The 23,019-nt window shown below is 42.6% G+C and overlaps 1 long non-coding RNA gene across 1 annotated transcript; it reads right to left on the minus strand.

The window, feature by feature from the left end:
• Positions 1 to 19,291: 19,291 nt before the first annotated feature.
• On the minus strand, positions 19,292 to 22,795 carry LOC123364631. Its single transcript, XR_006577184.1, has 3 exons — positions 22,303 to 22,795; positions 20,643 to 20,746; positions 19,292 to 19,632 (listed from the first exon to the last, which is right to left on the minus strand). It is a non-coding gene; the product is annotated as an uncharacterized LOC123364631 (long non-coding RNA).
• Positions 22,796 to 23,019: the final 224 nt, after the last annotated feature.

The raw sequence follows: 23,019 nt of genomic DNA on the forward strand, positions 1-23,019 counted from the left end.
ACCGTTCCCAGCCAATGGGAGCTGCAGGAAGCTGCATTCAGCATGTCCCTGGGGCCCATGCCGCGTCTCGCAGCTCCCATTGGCCGGGAACAGTGAATCTCAGCCACTGGGAGCTGCGGACGACTGCGCAAAGGTAAGCAAACTGTCTGGTGGCTCGCCAGCAGATTACCTGGCGGACGGCATGCAGCCTGTGGGCTGCAGGGTGCCCACCACTGCTCTATAATGTATCTTCATTGCAAAGAGCGTCTGGACAATCAGCACCCAGGTTAGCCTCCTCCAGGGGTCGTAGCCACTCTGCAACGCCCAACATGAGCTACCTTGTCCTCAGCAGTTCTGTGTTCCCCACTGTGTATTGCTAGGACTTCTGGGAACACATTGCATGGGTCTTTGTGCTGTAGGAGGGTGATCCCCTCTGTGATTTTTTTCCTAGAGGATTGTGGGAATTTGTCTGTCATTCTCCTTCTGGGCACTGGAGGACTATTGCCACTTGGGTAGCTTAGCCTGTGTCCTCATTGCAAGGTGGATCAATTACCAGCACAGGTGAAAGTGGGACCTGGCCTCTAACTCTCCCCAGCAGTGGTGCCAGCTAGCCCAGCTTGAAAACACGAGTTGACTCAGGTGAGAGGTTTTTGAGTGTTGATGGGACTCAGGAGTGGCGGTTAGTGGCAATGCCTGAATAAGAGCCTAGGCTAACACAGCAGAGAAAACATAACCAACATGCTTGCATAACACTAAAGTCTACCCAGGCAGAAACAAACCATGTCATAACATTGCTGGAAATCCAATATGGTTATAACGGCAATAGAGATGGGACCTTAAACCCTGCCTTCACTTAGGGCTTGGCTACACTTAGAAATTTGCAGCGCTGCAGCAGGGTGTGAAAACACACCCTCTCCAGCGCTGCAAATTGCGGCGCTGCAAAGCACCAGTGTGGTCAAAGCCCCAGCGCTGGGAGCGCGGCTCCCAGCGCTGTCCGTTATTCCCCACAGGGAGGTGGAGTACGGACAGCGCTGGGAGAGCTTTCTCCCAGCGCTGGTGCTTTGACTACACTTAGCGCTTCAAAGCGCTGCCACGGCAGCGCTTTGAAATGTAAGTGTAGCCAAAGCCCATGGTAAGAATGGTGCCAGCAATGACTACATTTAAACCTGGTGGCTGTTAGCAAGGCTGTAGCATGATTTCCCTGAACAGCATGAAGAGGGTCTTTTCTGATAACCTAGTTATGAGTGTGTCACAGATGGTAAGAGAGACAAGTGATCACGTCTTGTCTGAGCACAGAAGTTGTTGACTTGATTTTATCAGTAATGTGAACAGGACCTAGGTAGGGTGACCAGATAGCAACTGTGAAAAATTGGGACGGGGTGGGGGGTAATAGGCACCTAGATAAGAAAAAGCCCTGAATATCAGGACTATCCCTATGAAATCAGGATATCTGGTCACCCTAACAGGACCTTAACTTCTACCCTTCAGCAAGGCTCCTGGATTGGTCTTTGTTCCTCTGCATTTTGTTCTGACTGAGCTTTAGATTTTAAATGGCCTCTGAGGCATTTTCTGGCATTTCATTTAATGGGGGGGTGCATGTTGGCTGCAATTTTGTACTTCAGTTCTTGTAAAACAAAGAGGCTGGGAATTGGATACAATTCTGTCTTTGATAGGCACATTAACTGCAAAATTAGCCCAATGCAGCATGCATGTTTCCTAGCAACTTCCTTTCACAGTATCTACACTCAGATCTGTTTTGAGAAGTGGTATAACACAAAATATTATTCCTATTTAAATAGTTGTCTGGTTCTTTTAAATTGGCAAGGCAAGTGTGGTGACAGCCTTAGCATCTGTTGACTAATATACTCTGCAGCTGTTCCCTCCTAAAATAATAATAAAGCCAAGACTCTCTAAAAGACAGTTTGTTGCTACTTTTCCTCTGCCCAGATAATAAAAGATCTCTTGCTCAAACTGCAGCATTTGAAAAAGTTACAAAAAAAAAAAAAAGTTGGCACAATATTCCTTTCTGACTGTACCCTTTCACATCACTGATCAAATCCTTTTGCGTTTTCTAAACCAGTACATGTTGCTTATATGCAATGGACCATCCTTCCCACTAGATAGCTGTTTGCCATCAGAACAGCAACACAAGGACCTGGCAGATCTGTCACCCAGGCTCCTTCAATCCTTGCGCATCCAAAACTCCCACATAAGGCCTTGTCTAAATGCAGAACTCACGTGTTTTAACCAAAAATCAGTACAAAACCCAAGTTAGCTAAACCAATGCAAATCCCTCTTTGCACACAGTGATACTGGTTTAAATCTGGCTATATCTGCTTAGTTTGTGTACATTTACTGATGCTATCTAAATAGATATAATCCAGGTGTAAGAGTATCCACATGGAATTTGGTATTGGTTTAACTAAATCACTTTAACACTGCATCTTTTATTAAACTGGTGCAACTTTGTGGGTAGAGCAGGCCTAAATTAATGCAAGCTTGGGGTACAGAAGGAATGCAGAACCAAGATCCAGATTAACATAAACACCTTAAGTCCATAAAGTAGCATCAAGCCAAATTATTTATTGTAACAGGAAGTACATTATTCATATTTCTTCAAAATCTTCAAACCTAACAGACAAAATAGAAACATTATTTAGGATTTGATAAATTAATTTCAAATATCTTAGTTTTCCTTGGAGCCTTCCCTTGTCCTGAATCTCAGCAAGTTTCCACTTACAGGGCAACCAGGAGCCACTGAAGGGCCAGAGTACATATGAAACTCCTCCAAAGCCTTCGTATGCTGCATCCAGTCTTATTCTTCACATCAGCAGGGGCCATTTCCGTCCCATTCTGAACAAGCCACACCTTTATGAAGTCACAATATAAATCTTCTCTCCTGGGGTTGGAATATAAACAAAAAGGTCACACCAAAATAATCCTATATGAAATGCCAGCCCAAACCTCCTCAGGCTCAGCTACCCCTTTGATTACTTTATCTTGGCATAAGACCTCTCTTCCAGCTTGGCTACATTTAACCTTGAGTATTCAAGGAATTTGTTCTGATCTCAGCAATCTGCTCCTTCCACTGGTAGAAATATTGGCTTTCTTCATATAGTCATGGGATTTGCATTGGTGCAGCTATATCAATGACTGGCCATCAGCTGCTGGAATCAGAGTAAATTTCCAAAGCAGCTAAGGCCTTAGAGCTCTCTCTATCAAAACCCTTCTGTTCCTGGCTGAGGGTAACTCCAACCTCACTTATACCTGGGTGCCATAATGAGCTATTTGGATCCATCAATTAGCATAGTACTTAGCTCTTTAAATAACCCTCTCCCCCAGAAAGTGATTGCTTTTATTGTATCTTGTGTACCAGTCATTTCAAAGAGCTTTACGTCAACTTCCAGTTGACAACATCAATTCCTTTTAAAGTGCTGGGGCAGTAAAGGCATTTGGAAAGCAACTGAATACTTTCTCCCATGGTAGTCACTTCACACCATTTGGAAACAGTTTGTATTAAACAGTGACTGGCTGGCAGCCACACTGCTCCTGCTTCCCAAGACATCCATGCTTAAGGCTGAATTGTACTGCAAGTTCTGAGCAAGAGAGCACGTTTAGCTTCACCATAAACATAATCCCCATATGACTGTTGTTACTAATCATGTTTTTTACAGTAGTGCCTAAGGGCCAACCAAGAATAGGACCCCACTATGCTAGGTGCTGTGCAAACACAGAGTCGTGGATGGTCCCTGCCCCCAAAGAGTTTATAATTGAATTAGATAAGACAGGCCAGTGAGGGAAAAGGTATATAACACACAAGCAGAGTGAACAATATGATGGCAGCAGACAGCATGTTAATACCATGACTTTTTGGGGGGGAAGAGTTATGTTTATTTAAGAGGGGATCTGCTAAATTGAAAGTGAAGTGGATGGGGGGAAAGGACAGAGGAGAAAAGGGTAAGAAGGGCAGATGTGGAGTGAAGCCAAGGGGCAAAGACTGAGGGAGAGGGAGGGTTGGAGCAAAGAGCCCATGTTAGAGAAAGTTCAGTCAAAATTTTAGAAGATTCTTTGAATGTCCAAAGGGCAAGGGGCAAAAGGTCCAGGCCACTGATTGTAAACTGCCTGTAAATTGGGTATTTGCACAAGGGTTAGCCTAATTCATTCCATCATGTCCTGTCTTTATAAAGATTATTAGCAAAGGGCTTGTCTACATTGGCAATTTACAGCGCTGAAAAAACACCCCCCCCAAGTGCAGCAAGTTTCAGCACTGTAAAGTGCCAGTGTAGAGAGTGCACCAGCACTAGGAGCCGCGCTCTCAGCGCTGGTAGCTACGCCCCTCGTGCAGATGGTTTTTCTAGAGAGCTCTCCCAGTGCTGCGCTGCGACCACACAAGGCATATTAAAGCCAGTGTAGACTAGCCCAAAAATCTACATTTAACTATAACAGTAAGAGCAATGCTTTATTTGTAATAGGGCTGTCAATTAACCACAATTAACTCATGTGATTAACACAATAAAATTAATCGTGATTAATCACAGTTTTACTCGCACTGTTAAACAATAGAATACCAATTGAAATTTTTATTAAATATTTTTGGATGTTTTTCTACATTTTCAAATATATTGATTTCAGTTACAACACAGTTTACACAGTAGACAGTGATCACTTTATATTGTTATTTTTTATTACAAATATTTGCACTGTAAAAATGGCAGCCAAAGAAATAGTATTTTTCAATTCACTAAATACAAATACTGTAGCAAAAACTCTTTATCATGAAAGTGCAACTTACAAATGTAGATTTTTTTTCTTACATAACTGCACTCAAAAACAAAACAATGTAAAACTTTAGAGCCTACAAGTCCACTCAGTCCTACTTCTTGTTCAGCCAATCGCTAAAACAAACAAGTGTGTTTACAGTTACAGGAGATAATCCTGCCCTCTTCTTATTTACAATGTCACTAGAAATACCTTTGCATGGTACTTTTGTAGCTGGCATTGCAAGGTATTTACATGCCAGATATGCTAAACATTCATATGCCCCTTAATACTTTGGCCACCAATCCAGAAGACATGCTTTCATGCTGATGATGCTCATAAAAAAAAAAGAATGCATTAATTAAATTTGTGGCTGAACTCTTTGGGGGAGAATTGTATGTCTCCTATTCTGTTTTACCCACATTCTGCCATATATTTCATGTTATAGCAGTCTCAGATGTTAACCCAGTACACGTTGTTCATTTTAAGAACACTTTCACTGCAGATTTCACAAAATGCAAAGAAGATACCAATGTGAGATTTCTAAAGATAGCTTCAGCACTCAACCCAAGGTTTAAGAATCTGATGTGACTTCCAAAATCTGAGATGGACGAGGTCTGGAGCATGCTTTCAGAAGTCTTAAAAGAGCAGCACTCCAATGCGCAAACTACAGAACCCGAACCACCAAAAAGAAAATAAACCTTCTGCTGATGGCGTCTGACTCAGACGATGAAAGTGAACATGCGTCGGTCTGCACTGTTTTGGATCGTTATTGAGCGGAACCTGTTATCAGCATGGACACGTCCTCTGGAATGGTGGTTGAAGCATGAAAGGACATATGAATCTTTAGTGAATCTGGCACATAAATATCTTGCGATACTGGCTATAACAGTGCCATGAGAATGCTTGTTCTCACTTTCAAGTGATATTGTAAACAAGCGGGCAGCATTATCTCTTGCAAATGTAAACAAACTTGTTTGTCTGAGCGATTGGCTGAACAAGAAGTAGGACTGAGTGGTGGGTCCTGCGCTTATTGGCAGATTTGCTCACCTCAGTGATCTTCCCCACAGTCTGGATCAACTCCTCCTGTGTCTGATCAGGAGTTGGGAGGTTTGGGGGGAACCCGGGCCTGCCCTCTACTCCGGGTTCCAGCCCAGGGCCCTGTGGATTGCAGCTGTCTATAGTGCCTCTTGTAACAGCTGCATGACAGCTACAACTTCCTGGGCTACTTCCCCATGGCCTCCTCCAAACACCTTCTTTATCCTCACCACAGGGCCTTCCTCCTGGTGTCTGATAACGCTTGTACTCCTTAGTCCTCCAGCAGCACACCCTCTCACTCTCAGCTCCTTGTGCCTCTTGCTCCCAGCTCCTCACATGCACTTCCTCTCCTCTGGCTCCTCCTCGCCTGACTGGAGTGAGCTCCTTTTTAAACCCAGGTGCCCTGATTAGCCTGCCTTGATTGGCTGCAGGTGTTCTAATCAGCCTGTCTGCCTTAATTGGTTCTAGCAGGTTCCTGATTACTCTAGTGCAGCCCCTGCTCTGGTCACTCAGGGAACAGAAAACTACTCATCCAGTGACCAGTATATTTGCCCTCTACCAGACTCCTGTACCCCACTGGTCTGGGTCTGTCACAGTGGATACAGACTGACTTATGGGGAAGTCCCAGGAAACAATGGGACAATATTGGTCAGCATAATAGGCTATGGTCTCAAAACACCAGAAGTCTAACTATTGTCAAGATTTTTTGTAGGTATCAAAGCAAAGGAGAGTTTTAAAAGGGGTTTTGCATTAGTTTTGTGGATGTTTATGGGGACCTACCCCCACTGGTGAGGAGCAGCATGGGAGAAACCACAAAGGTGCTTGTTTGAAAATTTAACAATTGGGCAATGGAGGCCGGCATCATGGGCCAATCGGAGATGTAAGTCAACCTCTCAACAGTGAATGAGAGATGATAGGTAGGGTGGGGATAGGCCAGGAAGCTACGTGTCTTCACTTTCAAGGCCTTTATGTTTGAAAAGGTGAGGCTGTGGAAGGATGCAAAGAGAGGGATAACAGTCTGTGCACTATGTTTGCCACTTTTACAAAACTGTGATAAATTTTGTACAAAGTATGCCTTGTGAGGTGTAATTTGAGAACTCGTAATTTGCTGATCATTACTGTACTAGTAAAATATGCGTGGCAACACTGTGTGTAAAGCTGTAAAATTCTACTGCATGATGTTACTAAGCCATATTCCAAATCTGGGGCAGCAGCCCAAACCAGTTCCTCAGAGACAAAAGGCTAGTCAGCACCTCAGCCAGGTGTCAGCTTAATCAAATAGACTATAGTCTATAGATTATATATCAAATAGGGGGAGGAGCGGGGATGCCGTGCGCTGGGTGGGAGAGGAGGAGGTGAGGAGGGGGGGAGCTTGGCTGCCGGTGGGTGCAGAGCACCTGCTAATTTTTCCCCGTGGGTGCTCCAGCCCTGGAGCACCCACAGAGTTGGTGCCTATGATGTGAGCAGGGCAAGGCTGCATTTGTTGAGGCCCAGAGAGAACCATGTTGCAGAAAGAAAGAAATGAGATGAGAGCCTGGGCAAGAGATTTAGCTGCATAGGGCAGTGGTGGGCAACCTGTGGCCTGTGGGCCGCATGCCGCCAGTCAGAGTAATCCGCTGGCACGCTACAAGACAGTTTTGCCATTCCTGGCCAATGGGAGCTGCAGGAAGCAGTGCGGGCCAGAAGTTGCCCACCACTGGCATAGGGGGATAGGAAAGGCTGTATCTTAGAGATGTCATGTTGAAAGAAAAAGCATAATTTTTTAGACAGTCTCATCATGAGAAGTCTGAGTCTCAGAAGATGGTTTGGTTACAAGCCTGAGTGACAGGCAGAATGTTGGTGTTGCCAACAATGACTGAGAAAAGAGGTAGCAGGGAGAATTTGGAGGGGACAATTAAAAGCTCTGTTTTTACCATTTTGAGCTTGAGTTGACAGCTAGGCACTCACAAGGAGCTGTCAGGGAGGCTTAGTTTGGACAGAAGGAGATAGGGCTGGAGTACAGAGGTAAATCTGTGAATCATCAGCAGAAAAGATGGGAGTTGAATTTTTGTTTGCAGATGAGATTACCCAGAGATATGATGTAGAGAGAGAAGTGAAAGGGACCAAGGACAGAACCCTGTGGAATCCCCACAAAAAGTTGGAGGGGAGGATGAGGATGAAAAGAGAAAGCAGGTGGGGCGGTAGTTGGAAAGGCAAGTGGGGACAATGGTGTGCTTTTTAAGACAGGAGAGACTAAAGCATGTTTGTAATGTGAGGGGAAAGAGCCAGACCATCACTTATTAGCTTTCATCCAGACCACATCATACGATCTATTGTCTACAACCACCTGGTGAAGTGAAGAAACAGATTGACAGAGTCAGAAGGGTACCGAGAAGTCACCTACTACAAGACAGGCCCAATAAAGAAAGTAACAGAATGCCACTAGCCGTCACCTACAGTTTTCAAGTACATAAAAGGTTGTTACAAGGAGCAGGAAGAAAAATTGTTCTTCTTAACCTCTGAGAATAGGACAAGAAGCAATGGGCTTAAATTGCAGCAAGGGTGGTATAGGTTGGATACTAGGCAAAATTTCCTAACTGTCAGAGTGGGTAAACACTGGAATAAATTGTCTAGGGAGGTTGTGGAATCTCCATCACTGGGGATTTTTAAGAGCAGGTTGGACAAATACCTGTCAGGGATGGTCTAGATAATACTTAATCCTGCCTTGAGTGCAGGGGACTGGACTAGATGACCTCTTGAGGTCCCTTCCAGTTCTATGGTTCTATGAAAAAGCCAAATCTATTTGACTATTTATTTTTATTTGATCTCTTAAAGACTCACTGATGTCTCAATGAAAACATTAACTTTTGAAGCAATACATATGATTATGTATGCTATCTCACTGTTTTCTTTTGTTTTTTGAGTACTGTAGTTGCATTTCCATGAAAGGACCTTTATTTTTTAAGAGCTCATCTGTTAGATCTGTCTCTATCCCACTTGAGGTCATAATCTACTTTTGGCAATTTAATCATTTCCACAGCAACTAGTTGTGTTGTCCTGGCAGGATTATGATCTCAGCCTGGGAATAAACCACAAGAGAATAGATGAATGTTTAAAGAACAAAGATTCTGTTTTCATGTAAATCTCCCTGGTGATTAAAAAAAGCAGTGTAAGGTAGCAGATGAACAGTCGGCTCTTTCCTGGAAGCAAAAATCATCACTTTAAAAGGAACTGGATGGTTCAGGTGATTGGCAATGAGACTATACAGCTTTCATTTCCAGATAGCTGATTCCAAACCATTCCTGGCTGGCAGTAATGGAAAGTTGTTGGTTGATGGCTTCTGTGCACAGACTTTTGTGATCTTATCCTATTCTGAATGGATAGGACCCCAATTCTGCAAAGCCTTACCCCCATGTTCAACTTTACTGGAATTAGTGGCACTAGGCAGATGTTAAAAGTTAAGCATGTGCATAAAACTTTGCAGCATTGCGGCTTAGGTATGCACATAATCAGCAGCGTCTGAAGAAGCCAGAGACTGAATGGGTCATGGCAGTGGTGGGCAACTTGTGGCCCCCGGGCTACCCGCCACCCGTCAGGGTAATCCGCTGGTGGCTGTGTCAGGGTTCCTTCCCCACTCTAGGGTACAGATGTGGAGACCCGCATGAAAGCCCCCCAAGCTTATTTCTACCAGCTTAAGTTAAAACCTGGTACACTGCCACCACCAAGTGATTTAACAAGAAACAGGGAAAGGACCAACTTGGAGTTCCTCTTCCCCCAAAATATCGCCCCAAGCCCTTACACCCCCTTTTCTGGGGAGGCTTGAGAATAATATACTAACCAATTGGTTACAAAGTGATCAAAGACCCAAACCCCTGGGTCTTTGGACAATGGAAAAATCAGTCAGGTTCATAAAAGAAGGATTTTATTAAAAAGAAAATGTAAAAATCATCTCTGTAAAATCAGGATGGAAAATAACTTTACAGGGCAATCAGATACAAAGAACCCAGAGGAATCCCCTCTAGCCTTAGTTTCAAAGTTACAACAAAACAGGAATATATCTCCCTCTAGCAAAGGGAACATTCACAAGTTGAGAAAACAAAGATAAATGAATACGCCTTGCCTGGCTGTTACTTACAAGTTTGAAATATGAGAGACTTGTTCAGAAAGATTTGGAGAACATGGATTGATGTCTGGTCCCTCTTAGTCCCGAGAGCAAACACCACCAAAACAAAGAGCACAAACAAAAGCCTTCAAGGTGCTCCTGCTGGCTGGGAATTGAAGCACAGTGGCAAGGTAGTGTTAGGGGAAGCTTCTGATGTTGTCCACACAGGAACCCACGAAGACAGAAGGTCTCAATATGCAGGGCTGCCAGGCTAGTTTTTCACCAGCACTAAGTTCATTAAAATCTTTCAGAGTGCTGTTTTATTTAGCAATCCAACATAATCAGCAAAAAAAGAGCTCCAAAATCACCCGCAGCTTCTCCTACACAACACAGAAAACACTTTAATGATTCCCTTAAGAGCAAGTTTAAAGTTAAGGAAACAGTGACAGAACTGCACTCTCCTCACAATGAACTCAACAGATTCCTTCTAAAGTGCTTCAAAAATTCAACCATTCAAAAGAGAAATCTGTCGCACATCTGTTTCTTTAGAAATGTCCACTCCATTAAGAGTTTTCCAATGTGACTATAATTAGAATGCTCTCTGAATAGAATTTATTTCAAAGTTTTCCATGAGAGGACCAGATAGAGTCTTTAGGCACATTTTTTTCCCCTCTTGTTCAAATAAGAGATTCTTCTGAGCACAGGAAGCCTCAATTCTGAATGACATTAAAAACCATTGCAGAAGTTGTAATGTGAATAATAACACTTGAAAGAAAAACTACAGTCATTATAATTAGTTGTTATACTTTTACCACTGTAGTTAAATAAAAATATTAACGCATTTCTACTCTACAAAAGGGTTATGTAAAATGAACAACTTGTGCTAAATTCAGTGTGTGTGTGTGTGTGTATGTATGTATATATATATTCCTGTTAGCCCTTCGGAACCAAAACAACTCTGGGATAATGAGTTTGACTATATATTCCAGCACATGCATTATCAATGGTAACTATAATTAAATTCCTATTGTGATACCAAACTCTGCCTTCACTTATACTTGTGCTAAACCCTGGAAGACAACTTGGTTGCACAGATGTAAATGAGGATAGAATTTAGCTTACAGAATCTTAATTAGTGGTATGTTTAAAAAAGCCAAAACAAACAAAACAAAACCACAAAACAGTTTGACTTTCAGATCCCAGGCTGAGTTTGCAGAACTGGCAGTTAGTGAAAATATCTCTGTTTCTGCAATGAGCATATTTGACCTGGTTCACTGAGAGACTAATCCTTACAAAGTAACTGCAATTCAAAAAAAATAATTTAATAGATTTTTAGAAATACATGTCATCCTACCTTTCTGTCTGTACTATAAATGGATCTACTGTCTCTCTCAATGGTAGATGACATGACAATGCTTTGGTCTGGGAAGTAGGTTAAGAGTAAGGAGTTAAATCCTGGCCCTTTTGAAGCCACTCCCAGAAATAATAGATCATACCTAACAGCAACTTGAAAGAATCTTTGTCTTTCCCATGCATTCCGTTGATAGGGTTACCAGGACCAGTCAGAGGGGGGGCCCAGGGGGCCATTTGGCCTGAGTCTCAAACTAAAAGAGGGCCTCAAATTTAGACACTTGTTAATTTTTTGGCATTTGATAAGTTTCGCAACTTGTTTTTATGCGCATCCCTATCAGACCAAAACATGACACACTCTCTAAGCTTAGAGCTGCAAATTTAAGTAAATAAGAGCTGTGATTTGGTAAAAGACATACTTTTTTTGTTAACTGATATAGATTTTGTCATATTAGAGAGCTAAGAATGTTCATAAATATTAATAAAAATATATCGGTTCTGATGGCACAGGATTAGACTGTGATGAAGGTGTCCTCTCAGATCAGCTGATTATATAAACAAACCACTACAGTGGCTGGTGCTGGATCAAATGTGTGTTGAAAGGTAGAGAATTGTTGCATTTTAGTGTCTTTATAGTTTTACATCTAGTTGACTAAGGAATTATTTATGTGTGAGAATTCCTCATTATTATCTTCATATGGTAGCTAAAAGAGCTGACTGGTTGGTTGGTGGAGCCCTAGCATGGTAGCTTGGCCATCATCATAGGCTTTCATAGTCTATAGGCCCAGATTCAAGGTGAAAATTTGTGAGGACAATCTTGTACAGTGATTTTCATGAGGACGCACATTTGAAATTTCTGGACATTATCCCTCTCTCTGCATCTGTGTCTGTGTTTACTATATATATATATGTCATCTCTTTGTCTTCAGTTCAGCCTGTTATATTATACCTTGTGTGCTTGAGTTTTGATTCAGTGGTAAGGATAATAACCTGACTGTTTCATTTTGTGTTCTTAATTCATCATATTCCTTTGTTTTAAGTCTTTTCAGCATTTGTGTACCATTCAGCATCTGTGTACGTTTACAGTAGAAGTTTACAAGTGTAGATAAGCTACTTATTTACAGCAGAATATTTCAAGTGTGGATAGGCTACATATTGACCAGATAGATCACTATGAAGAGGAGATTTGAAATTGGTGCAAGCAAGAGACGAAAACAACTGAGTGAAGCAGCAGTTAAGAGCTCAAAGCCAATAACTTCATTTCTCAAACCATTGGAAAACACATCTTATCCAACAAACAATGCCACAATGAAAACTCCGCAACTCCAACAGGTGATATTTCTATGCCAATACCTGAACGTGAGGACAGTAGTCAAGGAGATGTGCCAATAGTAACAGATGCAGCAGAAGATCCTGTGTACCATCAAGAAACTCAACAACAACAGGAAGATGTAGATCTTACACAGCAAGAGCAATTCATGAGTACTAAAGGTTTTACTGTGACTGACATTGGAATTATTGACATGAGCAATGCTGCCCAAATGCAATATTTTATTCAAATTAGTTGTTTTGAAATTCCAAGTAACATTCCACAAAATGCTGATAATCATGCTTTCCTTACTTGTCTGCTGACAAAAACTCTTCCAAATGGTGAGACCTGCACAAGAGACTAGTTATGCTTTAGTATGGAAAAATAATCTCTGTACAGTGCACCCTGCTTCATTTTGAACAAAAGTGCTGCAAATGCATCAGTTCTCTCTGATCAATCAGGATGGAGCATCAACAGAGGCTGGAGGAAGTTGTAAGACCGAATTCAATCATGAGAGTTCAACATCACACAAAGAAAACAATGTTGCATGGAAATCAGCCAGTAGGGCAGCATCAGCTGAAAGTTCAGTTGAGAATTTACTCTTGACTGAACTCTCTACAGAAACTAATAACTGGAAAAAAAACTTCTTGAGCGCATCCTGAATGTCATCCTTTTTCTTTCTGAGCGGGGATTGGTTTTCTTTGGTTCCAGTCAACGTATTGGTGATCATGCAAATGGAAACTTTCTAGGCATGGTTGAGCTCCTCGACAAATATGACCCACTTTTATCAGAGCATGTTAAACATGTTCAAGAATTGCAAGAGAGTGAAAAGCGCATGCAAGTTGATTATCTCTCCACATGAATACAAAATGAGTTTATTGAGCTATGTGGGTCATTTGTACAAACAACAATTCTTGATGATATTCGAAACGTCAAGTATTTTTCAATCATTGTTGATGCCACTCCAGATTGTTCTCACAAGGAACAGACTACTATGGTTATTCAATATGTTAAGATTGTAGACAGCTCAAAATTTTCAATTGAAGAAGGGTTTATTTTGTTTGACAATTTCACAAGAAAAACTGGAAAGGAAATTGCTGCTCGAGTACTAGCAATTCTAGAAGGTTTTAAGTTGGGTTTGACCAATGAAGACTTGAAAAATCTATGACAATTGATCTAATATGACTCAAAAGATCTCAGTGATGAGGTCATCTTCCTAGGATGAATATATTCCACAAACTTTAAATTGGATTGCAAGCCAAAGGAATTGATTCAGGAAATACTCAAACTTGGATTCTCTGGGGTGTTTTCTAATATCACAATTGCATTGTGTATTTTTGTCAGTTTGCCTGCATCAGTGGCTTCATGTGGACGTGTTGAAGCAGGTAAAGAACTATTGCTGTTCCACTATGGGACAAGAGCATTTAATTGGGCTTGCCATGCTTAATATCAACTGTGACATTGCATGAAAGCTATACTTTTATCAATAATTAGTGCATTTGCACAGAAAAAGGCTAGAAAAGCATGTATTAAATAAAAAAATATTCAAATTATGTCTCACTCTTTTTTGGTGCCTTATTTTGTTTTCATGTGTCAACATTTTTTATTTTTATTATGGATAGGGGCCTCAAAAGCTGGAAGTTTCCCTGGCCTCTCTGGGCCTCTGAGAGGGCCTGAGGATTACTACCTTTCTGAAATGCAAAATACCAACAACAACCAACAAACAAAAACTGGCACCTACCCCTCCCCCCCCACAAGACAAGCCCACGGCAACTCCAACCCCCAACCACAAGGCAACTTCACAACCCCCTCTCCTTCAACAACCACTTATAGTATCTAGAGAGATTGATAACATCATTTTCTTACCTTCATTGAGTTTCTCCAAGCTGCTTTGTTTGTGCCTGTCTTCACTGAGATTATTTTTTTCCAGACTGCATTGATTCTATATTTTAACTATATACTTGAATGTATAGCAAGGCTGGTCAAATACCAGCTAGGTGATAACTCTATCCATTGGTAAGCTGCATTCCATGTGCCTTAATTTAACAGATGATGTGATACAGGGTGGGTGAGTCTTTTATTGATCAGATTTCTGTTGTTGAGACTGGAGAAAAGCTTTTGAGCCACAGAGAGCTCTGCTTTAGGTCTATGTGGCTCAAATGCTTGTCTCACTCACCAACAGAAGTTGGTCCAATGAAAGATATTACCTCACCCACCTTCTCTCGAATATCCTGGGACCAACACAGCTACAACTACACTGCATACTGTTGATGAGGTGTCAGCAAAACATCAGCTCCTGCTACAGCCAGGTCTTCACTAGAAACTTTTGCTGGTATTTCAGTGCTGCTAACCATGTGATTTCCTCCTCCTCCCCTTAGTAGTTCTACATTAGCAAAAACTGTAGTGTAGGCATAGTTAAACTGGAAAAGTTTAGTTAAACTGCCAGTCACAACAGGATAAATGGCCCCTTAAATTAAATCTGTCCCACCTCTCTTGTTCCAGTCCAGATGTGCCCTAGTTTGGTATAATGAGAAGGACAAGGCTGCTCCTGGGAGTTAAATGAGAAACAGCCTAAGGGCAAAGGAAAGTTCAGAACCTAGAAGAGGAGAAGAAAGAAAGACAAACAAACAAATGCAGCTACCCACAAAGTGCTCAGAAGAGCAGAGCTGGTTTGAGAGCTTCAGGAACAAGCTGTCCTTGAAGGATGGGGCAATAAGAGTTCCTTAGTGAGTGATGGAGCCAGATCAGACTTCTTGTGGGACTTCTGTAATAAATTAACCTCACAAAAGGATATTTCTACTCTGAAAGCTTGTGTGGTGTTATTGAGGCCTCTGGAAGAGGGAAATGGAGGCAGAGGGTTCCATACAGGGCCACCCTGAGGCCAAGATGAAGTGCTCTGGAGCTGGCCACCCTAGGACACCAGTATAGATTATTTTGTTTGAGGAACCAGGAACCACACACCCCCCTTTTTTTTTTTGGCCAGTATAATATATTGTGTGTTTATACTAAGAGGATTTGCTGGTATAGCTATGCAAGTATGACTATACCAGCAAACCTTTTCTAGTGTAAACTAGACCTAAGGTACCCAGTAGCATCATTTACAGTTATGGGAAGTGTGACATAGTGAGATATATTTCCTGTGTCTAGCCTACTCCATCAGACTTACTGTGATTATTTGTTAATTTTTTTAAAGAAAATTATATTTAAGGCATGTTTTAATTTGTTCCATGAGTTAGTAATGCATTTTTTACTGTTTTTTAATTAAATTTATTTTGTAATCAGATATAGTGATGAGTACCTCTTACATTATTGAAGTTTTCCTTAATGTCTTTTTGATGTCCTTAAAATGCGAGAATGGTGGGAATTAGGGAGGCAGAAGCTCCTTAAAAGTGGGGGTCCACCAGCACCCGAACCATAGTCCCACCCATTCTCCCCGAAGCCCTGACCTCGGATGGCTACTGCCCCCAAGTCCCTGCCCTCACACCACCCCTTCCTCCCAAGGCCTTACCCCTGCACTGCCTCTTTCTCCCACTGCCCCACCCGCCTGCTTGCTTCTCTCTGCCCTCTGTTCCTGTCGCTTGCCCTTATGGGTGGTAAAAAGTGGGAGGGCCATGGCCCCCCAGCCCCTCTGTCCCAGTACCCCTCATGGGAATAAGTTCTGCTGACATCAGAAAGATTCACTTCTACTCAGCTGAGAGACTCTTAAATGCTGCCATCCATCTATACACATCATTCTTTACTGAGAAATATGTGCATGGAATGACAAAAACATGAAAGATATTGTGACTTCAGGGATTTAGGGCTTGCAATGCTGAGAATCACAGCACCTAACTTTTAAGAACCTAGAAAACACAGGAACAATACTGTGATCCACAAAGCTGAGTTACGGGTCCTACACACATTTTGAATGGGGAAAGAGAGGTGCCTTAGAATGCAATGCACAAAACCAGCATGGTAGTTGGCTCCATGCCTAAGCTAGCCAATGGAAGATGATGAGGAGAATGGAGAGAGAGGCATGACTGTTCCACTGTGGATAAATACTTAGACACTTCGCTGGACAGAAAGCAAGAATGACTCTGTAGTTCAGTGTTTACCCACCTGGGAGAGCCAGGGTCCAGTCCACGAATCAATCGCTCTTTCATTATTTAGCCGTAGTGGAACAGTTTCAACAAGAGAGACTGAGGAAGCCCCACACTGGGATATCCCCTAGCTCAGTGGTTACATCCCTCTCCTAAGAGGTGGCAGACCCCTGTGTGATGCTGTATGAAATATAGGAGACACTTTATGGTATAGTTGACACCAATATTATAAAATTGCAAGGAATCTGACCAGATATGCCATGAAAGGTATCTGTGAAAATGTTATGATTTGCCAAGTATGATAATCCTGTTTATGTTTGTATCACCTTTGTATTATGAGTTATAGATCTGTAGGCTACATCTGTATTTCCAAATTTGGGCTGTGTTTCTGGGTGACACCCTCAGACAAATTGGCATCAGCACTGCCTATCCTGTTTGATGGCCCATCACGGGTCATCAACTGTACAATGAACCCATTGAAAGGAATGAGGGAATACACCTTATGAATCAGCAAGGCATGTGGTATGCCTGTGGACACAGAACTCTTTTCCATGCCATGCCATGTGCTGGAAGCTTGTGTTTGGGACAAAGGAAGTACAAGCCGCATGGCAAAAGACTACAAAAAGTAGCTGCATCTTCTCCATTTTGTCTTCACTCCTACTTCTTATCTGTGGAGTAACTTTTCTACAAACAAAGCTCTGAACAAAGGATTGAATGACGCATTCAGCCTGTGGTTGTGTTCCAGAGGAACTTTAAAGCAGCAAACTCACAAATACTGCTAAGAACCTGATGTATAGACGTTGAAGTTTCTGTATGTAGCTGATTACTTTACCATTTAATAACTTTCTTCTTGTTCTTTCTTTTTTTCTTTGTAATAAACCTTTAGTTTTAGACACTAAGGGATTGGCTGGCAGTGTGATATTTAGGGTAAGATCCAAACTAATATTGACCTGGTAATGTGGCTGACCGTTTGGGGTCAGAAGAACATTTTGTATTGTGAGCAGAGTTTTTAAATAACTTCTCACTGTACTGGACCTAGATGCTAATTAGGAGCCAGCAAACTGGAATGCAGTAAGGGGGCTGTATGATTTCTTTTTAAAAAACTTGATAACCAGTGTGGGAGATCAGAAGTACAGTGTGTGACTGGTTGGTGAGTTTAACTTCAGTGTTAACTACCAGTTTTGGAACTATCTGCTCTCCCTTTTGCAGCCTGCCCTAACCGTGGCATTCTTAGTGAGGGCTGCCCTGAGTCACACCCTGTTCAAATCCTTTCTCCCTCTCTGGCAGAGAGAGGGGGAATTGAACCTGCATCTCCCACACCCCAGACAAGTGTGCTAACCAGTGGTATAAAAGTTATAAAGTGGCACTACCACCTCCTCTTCTGGCAGCCAGTATTTGAATGGAACCTGAGCAGATAGGCAGCAGCTAAGCACACCTACTGAATTGGGCCCCACATGCAACATTGGTAGATGAATGCTCATCTTCCCCCCAGTTGTGAATCACTCTGGGGCTTGCTGGGGGAAATAGGCATCTGGACACCTAGAGTAAGGGAGCAACATGGATGCCAAGAGAACTTTTACCCTGAAAACTTAGGTGCAGAGTGAGTTTATTCACTGACGGGTTGGTGGGAGTTCTGTGAATCGGAGTAGAGTCAAATCTGGGACTTAGGCATTTATGTACCTTTGTGGATCTGGACCTTACTGCTATCCTGAAACTGAATTTATAAATAAAAATAAGAAAATTGACTCAGTGCTATACATTAATTAAGCCTCATTGATAAGTAAGGGACACTACTGACAATCAGTTGGAAATTCCATTTGTGTCCATTGTTCCAAAATAATATCAGAACAAAATAATCCGTAAACTGCAAGTTTTCTCTGATGGATGAAGCACTCTTGAGTCTTGTCTATACTTGGAATTAGTTACCTTTTTTTTAGCCATCAACATAGCAGCATCAGTGCAAACTACTACTGTGAAGAAAGCAAGCTGATATTTGCACTAGCGGAGTTTATCCTGGTTTCAAGTGGGGTAAATTCCACTGGAGCAAATCATGACTTTCCTTGTCTACACCAGGGGTTTATGCTAATGCAGTTACACCAATGGTTAAAATTAATAGGCAGCAGGTTAAAAAGAAATAAAAGGAAGTATTTCTTCACACAACGCACAATCAACTTGTGGAACTTTTTGCCAGAGAAGACTAGGACAGGGTTCAAAAAAGAACTAGATAAATTCATGGAGGATAGGTCCCTCAATGGCTATTAGCCAAGATGGGCAGTGATTGCCAGAAGCTAGGAATGGGTGGCAGAGGATGGATCACTTGATGATTACCTGTTCTGTTCATTCTATCTGAAGCACCTGGCTTTGGCCACTGTTGGAAGGCAGGATACTGGACTAGATGGACCTTTGGTCTGACCCAGTATGGCCATTTTTATGTTCTCAGATAATTCCAAGTGTAAACAGGGCTACAGAAAATGCCCACATGGAATTCCACCAGCAGGACTCAGAAGAGACAGGCTCCCTTATGGGGGTTTCCGGACTCCCCTCCCCCCTATCTGTCTTTTATCTAATTTTCATAAACTCCTAAATTCCAAATAGTGCATGTGAGAGAGAGGAAGTGGGTGACAAGCTGACTGCTCCTTAAGAGAGCTCCACTGCTTTTGCCAATTTAAATAACTCAGAGAACCAGGAGACTAGTGTCTGGAGGCCTCCAAACACCTGTACATAAACACATTGCTAGTAACAAGATCTTTCTTAAGAGAAGCAGCAAGATCCGTGGCAGAACACCCCATGAGCCCATGTTCTACTCACAAACACAGTACAATAGAGAATGGGAATATGTCTGAAATGAAGGCAGGTATTTGAGAATTATCTGAAATAAAATCAATGAAATCTGAGCTGCAAAGCATCCAGACAGAATTATTAACAGATGTAGGTCTTGCTCTTTCAACTTCAGTCATTCTGATTTAAAGAACATTCAGCTGTACTAACTGTTGTAAATAACAGATTCCAGTTGCCTGGGAGCTTGATCTGGAGAATATCTGCAGAAATAACAAAGAGTGATAAGGGAATGCAGCACTAAGGCATCCAAACAATCTTAACTCTGCCCTGTAGAGACACCAGGAGGCAAAACAGTGTAAAAAAAATAAAAAAATCTATTTTTAAAAATCCATCTAAACTGGGACTACAAACCCTAAAATTCCTTATTAATAAACGTATGATTATTGCATAGTGTCACTACAGGGAAGAATTAAAGTTTTTTTGGTGTCCTAATTGTGAATTTCCACATTAACACACTAGGATTTCTTTTAAGTTTAACCTTAACATCGAATATGCTGGGTCAATAATGCTTGTATTGGGATAACTGCAACATCATTGTAATGTTTTTCTGCTCTAAATTACAGATTTGCACTCTCAACTAACTCCATTTTTAATGGAGTTATTGTCTGGAAATAAATACGAGAGGGTAATAACAAAACTAATAAGGTGTGCATCTACCATCTTGGGAATAAATGCAGAACAAAGTTGTGCTATATTCAGATAGTTTGATAATAGCTACTACTATCCTTACTACAGTGACTCGTGATGAAAGAAATTATGGAATTTGGGAAACAGGTTCACCAAATCCTAAAACAATGAGCTATGCTGGCTCCTTCTTGGCATAGCTCATTGCAGCTGTGCTGAAAAAAGGGAGAAGTTTCAAATTAGCAAAGTTTAGAATCACACCTCTATTTGATGACATGAGAGCACCGTGAAGGGAGGGAGGAGAGGGCAAATTGGGATGTCTAGGGATTGAGGTTATGTAGCTGCAGAAATGCAAAGAGGAGAATCTCCCTGCCCTAGACTTTACAAAAAGGGGATGGCTGTTTTTTACCTTATCAAGGGTATACTTGTCTGTGTTCAAGAGATTTGAAAATAATTCAACCTGAGTGTTTGCTATTTTTAGAAAATAAAATATAGGAAACAGGCTGAGTTATACACAGATGTTAAAGATTGGTGTCAACTCCATTATAAAACACAATTTGTATTGTTTTTTCATTATTTTACTTACTCTCCACAACAGAGACATTATAGTGGGATGGTTGGTGGTAACAGAAGCTGGTCCATTCTGGAAGGTACCTTCTCTTTAAAATTGTTTGATCATATATCGTACTTCTGAAAAGAGAGGGTTTCTAATTATGGCAATCTAATCCTGCCATCTTTTACCTGGACAAAATTTCCATTCCAATTTACTGGATTTATGTCTGAGTAAGGACTGCAGGATTTGCTTATGTGCTACACTTGGTGAGATCTGTTAAAGAGCAATCCATGTTGTACTCCTGGGGGAATTCTGCACCACTGCACAAGCACGGAATTAGAATCATAGATTAGGACTGGAAGAGACCTGCTCTAACCCCCTGCTCAAAGCAGTACCAACCCCAACTAAATCATCTCCCAGCCAGGGCTTTGTCAAGCTGGGCCTTAAAAACCTCTAAGGATAGAGATTCCATCACCTCCCTAGGTAGCCCATTTCACCACCTTCCTAGTGAAATAGTTTTTCCTAATATCCAACCTAGACTTCCCTCACTGCAACTTGAAACCACTGCTCCTTGTTCTATCATCTGCCACCACTGAGAACAGCTGAGCTCCATCCTCTTTGGAACCCCCCTTCAGGTAGCTGAAGGCTGCTATCAAATCCCCCCTCACTCTTCTCTTCTGCAGACTCAATAAGTCGTTTCCTCAGCCTCTCCTCATAAGTCATGTGCCCCAGCCCCCTAATCATTTTTGTTTCCCTCCACTGGACTCTTTCCAATTTGTCCACATCCTTTCTGAAGTGAGGGCCCAAAACTGGATGCAATACTCCAGGTGTGCCCTCAACCAGTGCCAGTTATTATTAAAGATAATTTTTGGAAGGGGATATTAAACCTTGTGCTTTAAGGCTTAAGTCAATACCTAACAGATCAGGCTGAGAACTACCTGGAATCTCCCCCTCACATATGCTGACTGCAGGATTCTTACACCACTCTCTGAAAGCCATAGCTCTGGCTGCTGTTGGAAATAGCACACTAGACTAGTAGACCACACATTTATTCTGTTGTGGAAATTCCTTTAAAAAAAACAAAAAAACCACCTGTGATTTTGCAACTGCACACTGCAACATTGTTCTGGTGTGTGGAAGCATGATCAATTACAAAATTAAACCAAAGTGAAACTTCTTTTGATCAAACAAAATAGCAAGCACTATAACTGCTGACCAACTAAATTACAATTTTCCATGTTGGTAATCCATGGTATTAATGATCTAAATGATTTAAACAAATGCTTTTTAAATTGTGACAAGTCAGTGCACTTGTCTACAGAAGTTGAAAATATATATAGTCTGTAACAGTGGGGAGGGAAATCCGATGTAACTGAATTTAGTGCTGGTGAAAGTAGCCCTCTTGCTGTCTCTGCAAGTGTAGTTGCAGTTATCCATCATTACAAATGGGTACAGCAACAGTAAATTTAGGCTAGATACTGACTTGGGAAGGCAATAACTCAGGCTCAATCCACACTCAGGATTGACTATCGCTCCCCTCCCCAAAGCAGCTGTGGATAGCTTTTACCACCACTTTAGATATGTTTCGGTCTCACCCTCCCAGTCCAGCTGACATGACTGAAACAGGGCTAAAAACTGTCTACACACTACAGCTGCTTGGGGCAAGGACAGAAAGGGTATTCTTTCCTGCTACCCTGAGGGTTGGAAAAGTCTCCAAGACACCCCAAGACAAAGCGTAGGCCTCTTCTGGAATCAGCTGTCGGCTGTATTAGCGATCGGTTAGCTGGCAAACACGATTGTAATCGCTAGCCTGGTCCACACACGAGTATTTAAGCGCCCAGACACCACTGTCAGAGCAGTCAGTCAGCGTCTGTTGAAGTTAGACGCCGGCGGGCAGAGGGGACCGTGAGCTCAGCCCCTGCTGCGGACAGCCAGCCCCTCACGGGCAGCAGCGCCTTCCCGTGCGGCAGCGCCTTCCAGCCGTCGCCGGCCTGGGCTCCCAGCGCTCCCCGGCAGACGCTGAGCGGAGGCACGGGGGCCCCGAACCCCGACCTGCGTGTGCCGGCACCGCCCTCCAGGCAGGACGGCGGCGGACCCAGCGCCCAGACACGCCAGCCCAGGCCCGAGGGAGGCCTCAAGCTGCCGCCGTGAGCCGAGCGCGGGGACTGGGCCTCCCTTCCGCCATAGCGAGGCGAGCCGGCCGGCCGCTCCCCCCGCAGGCTGCGGCGCGCAGCCGCACCCTTGTCCCCTCCCCCGCGCCGGAGCGGACACCGCGCCGCAACCCCACACCCGCCCTCCGCGGCTTCTCCCAGGAGCACGTGGTCTCTACGTATTTTACGTCCGACGTGGTCGCGCTTTACAGACTCGCTGGTCCAATCCGCTACGTCCTTACAGACACACCGGCGATGGG

Source organism: Mauremys mutica, chromosome 2, assembly GCF_020497125.1.
Source record: "Mauremys mutica isolate MM-2020 ecotype Southern chromosome 2, ASM2049712v1, whole genome shotgun sequence".
Taxonomy (NCBI): domain Eukaryota; kingdom Metazoa; phylum Chordata; order Testudines; family Geoemydidae; genus Mauremys; species Mauremys mutica.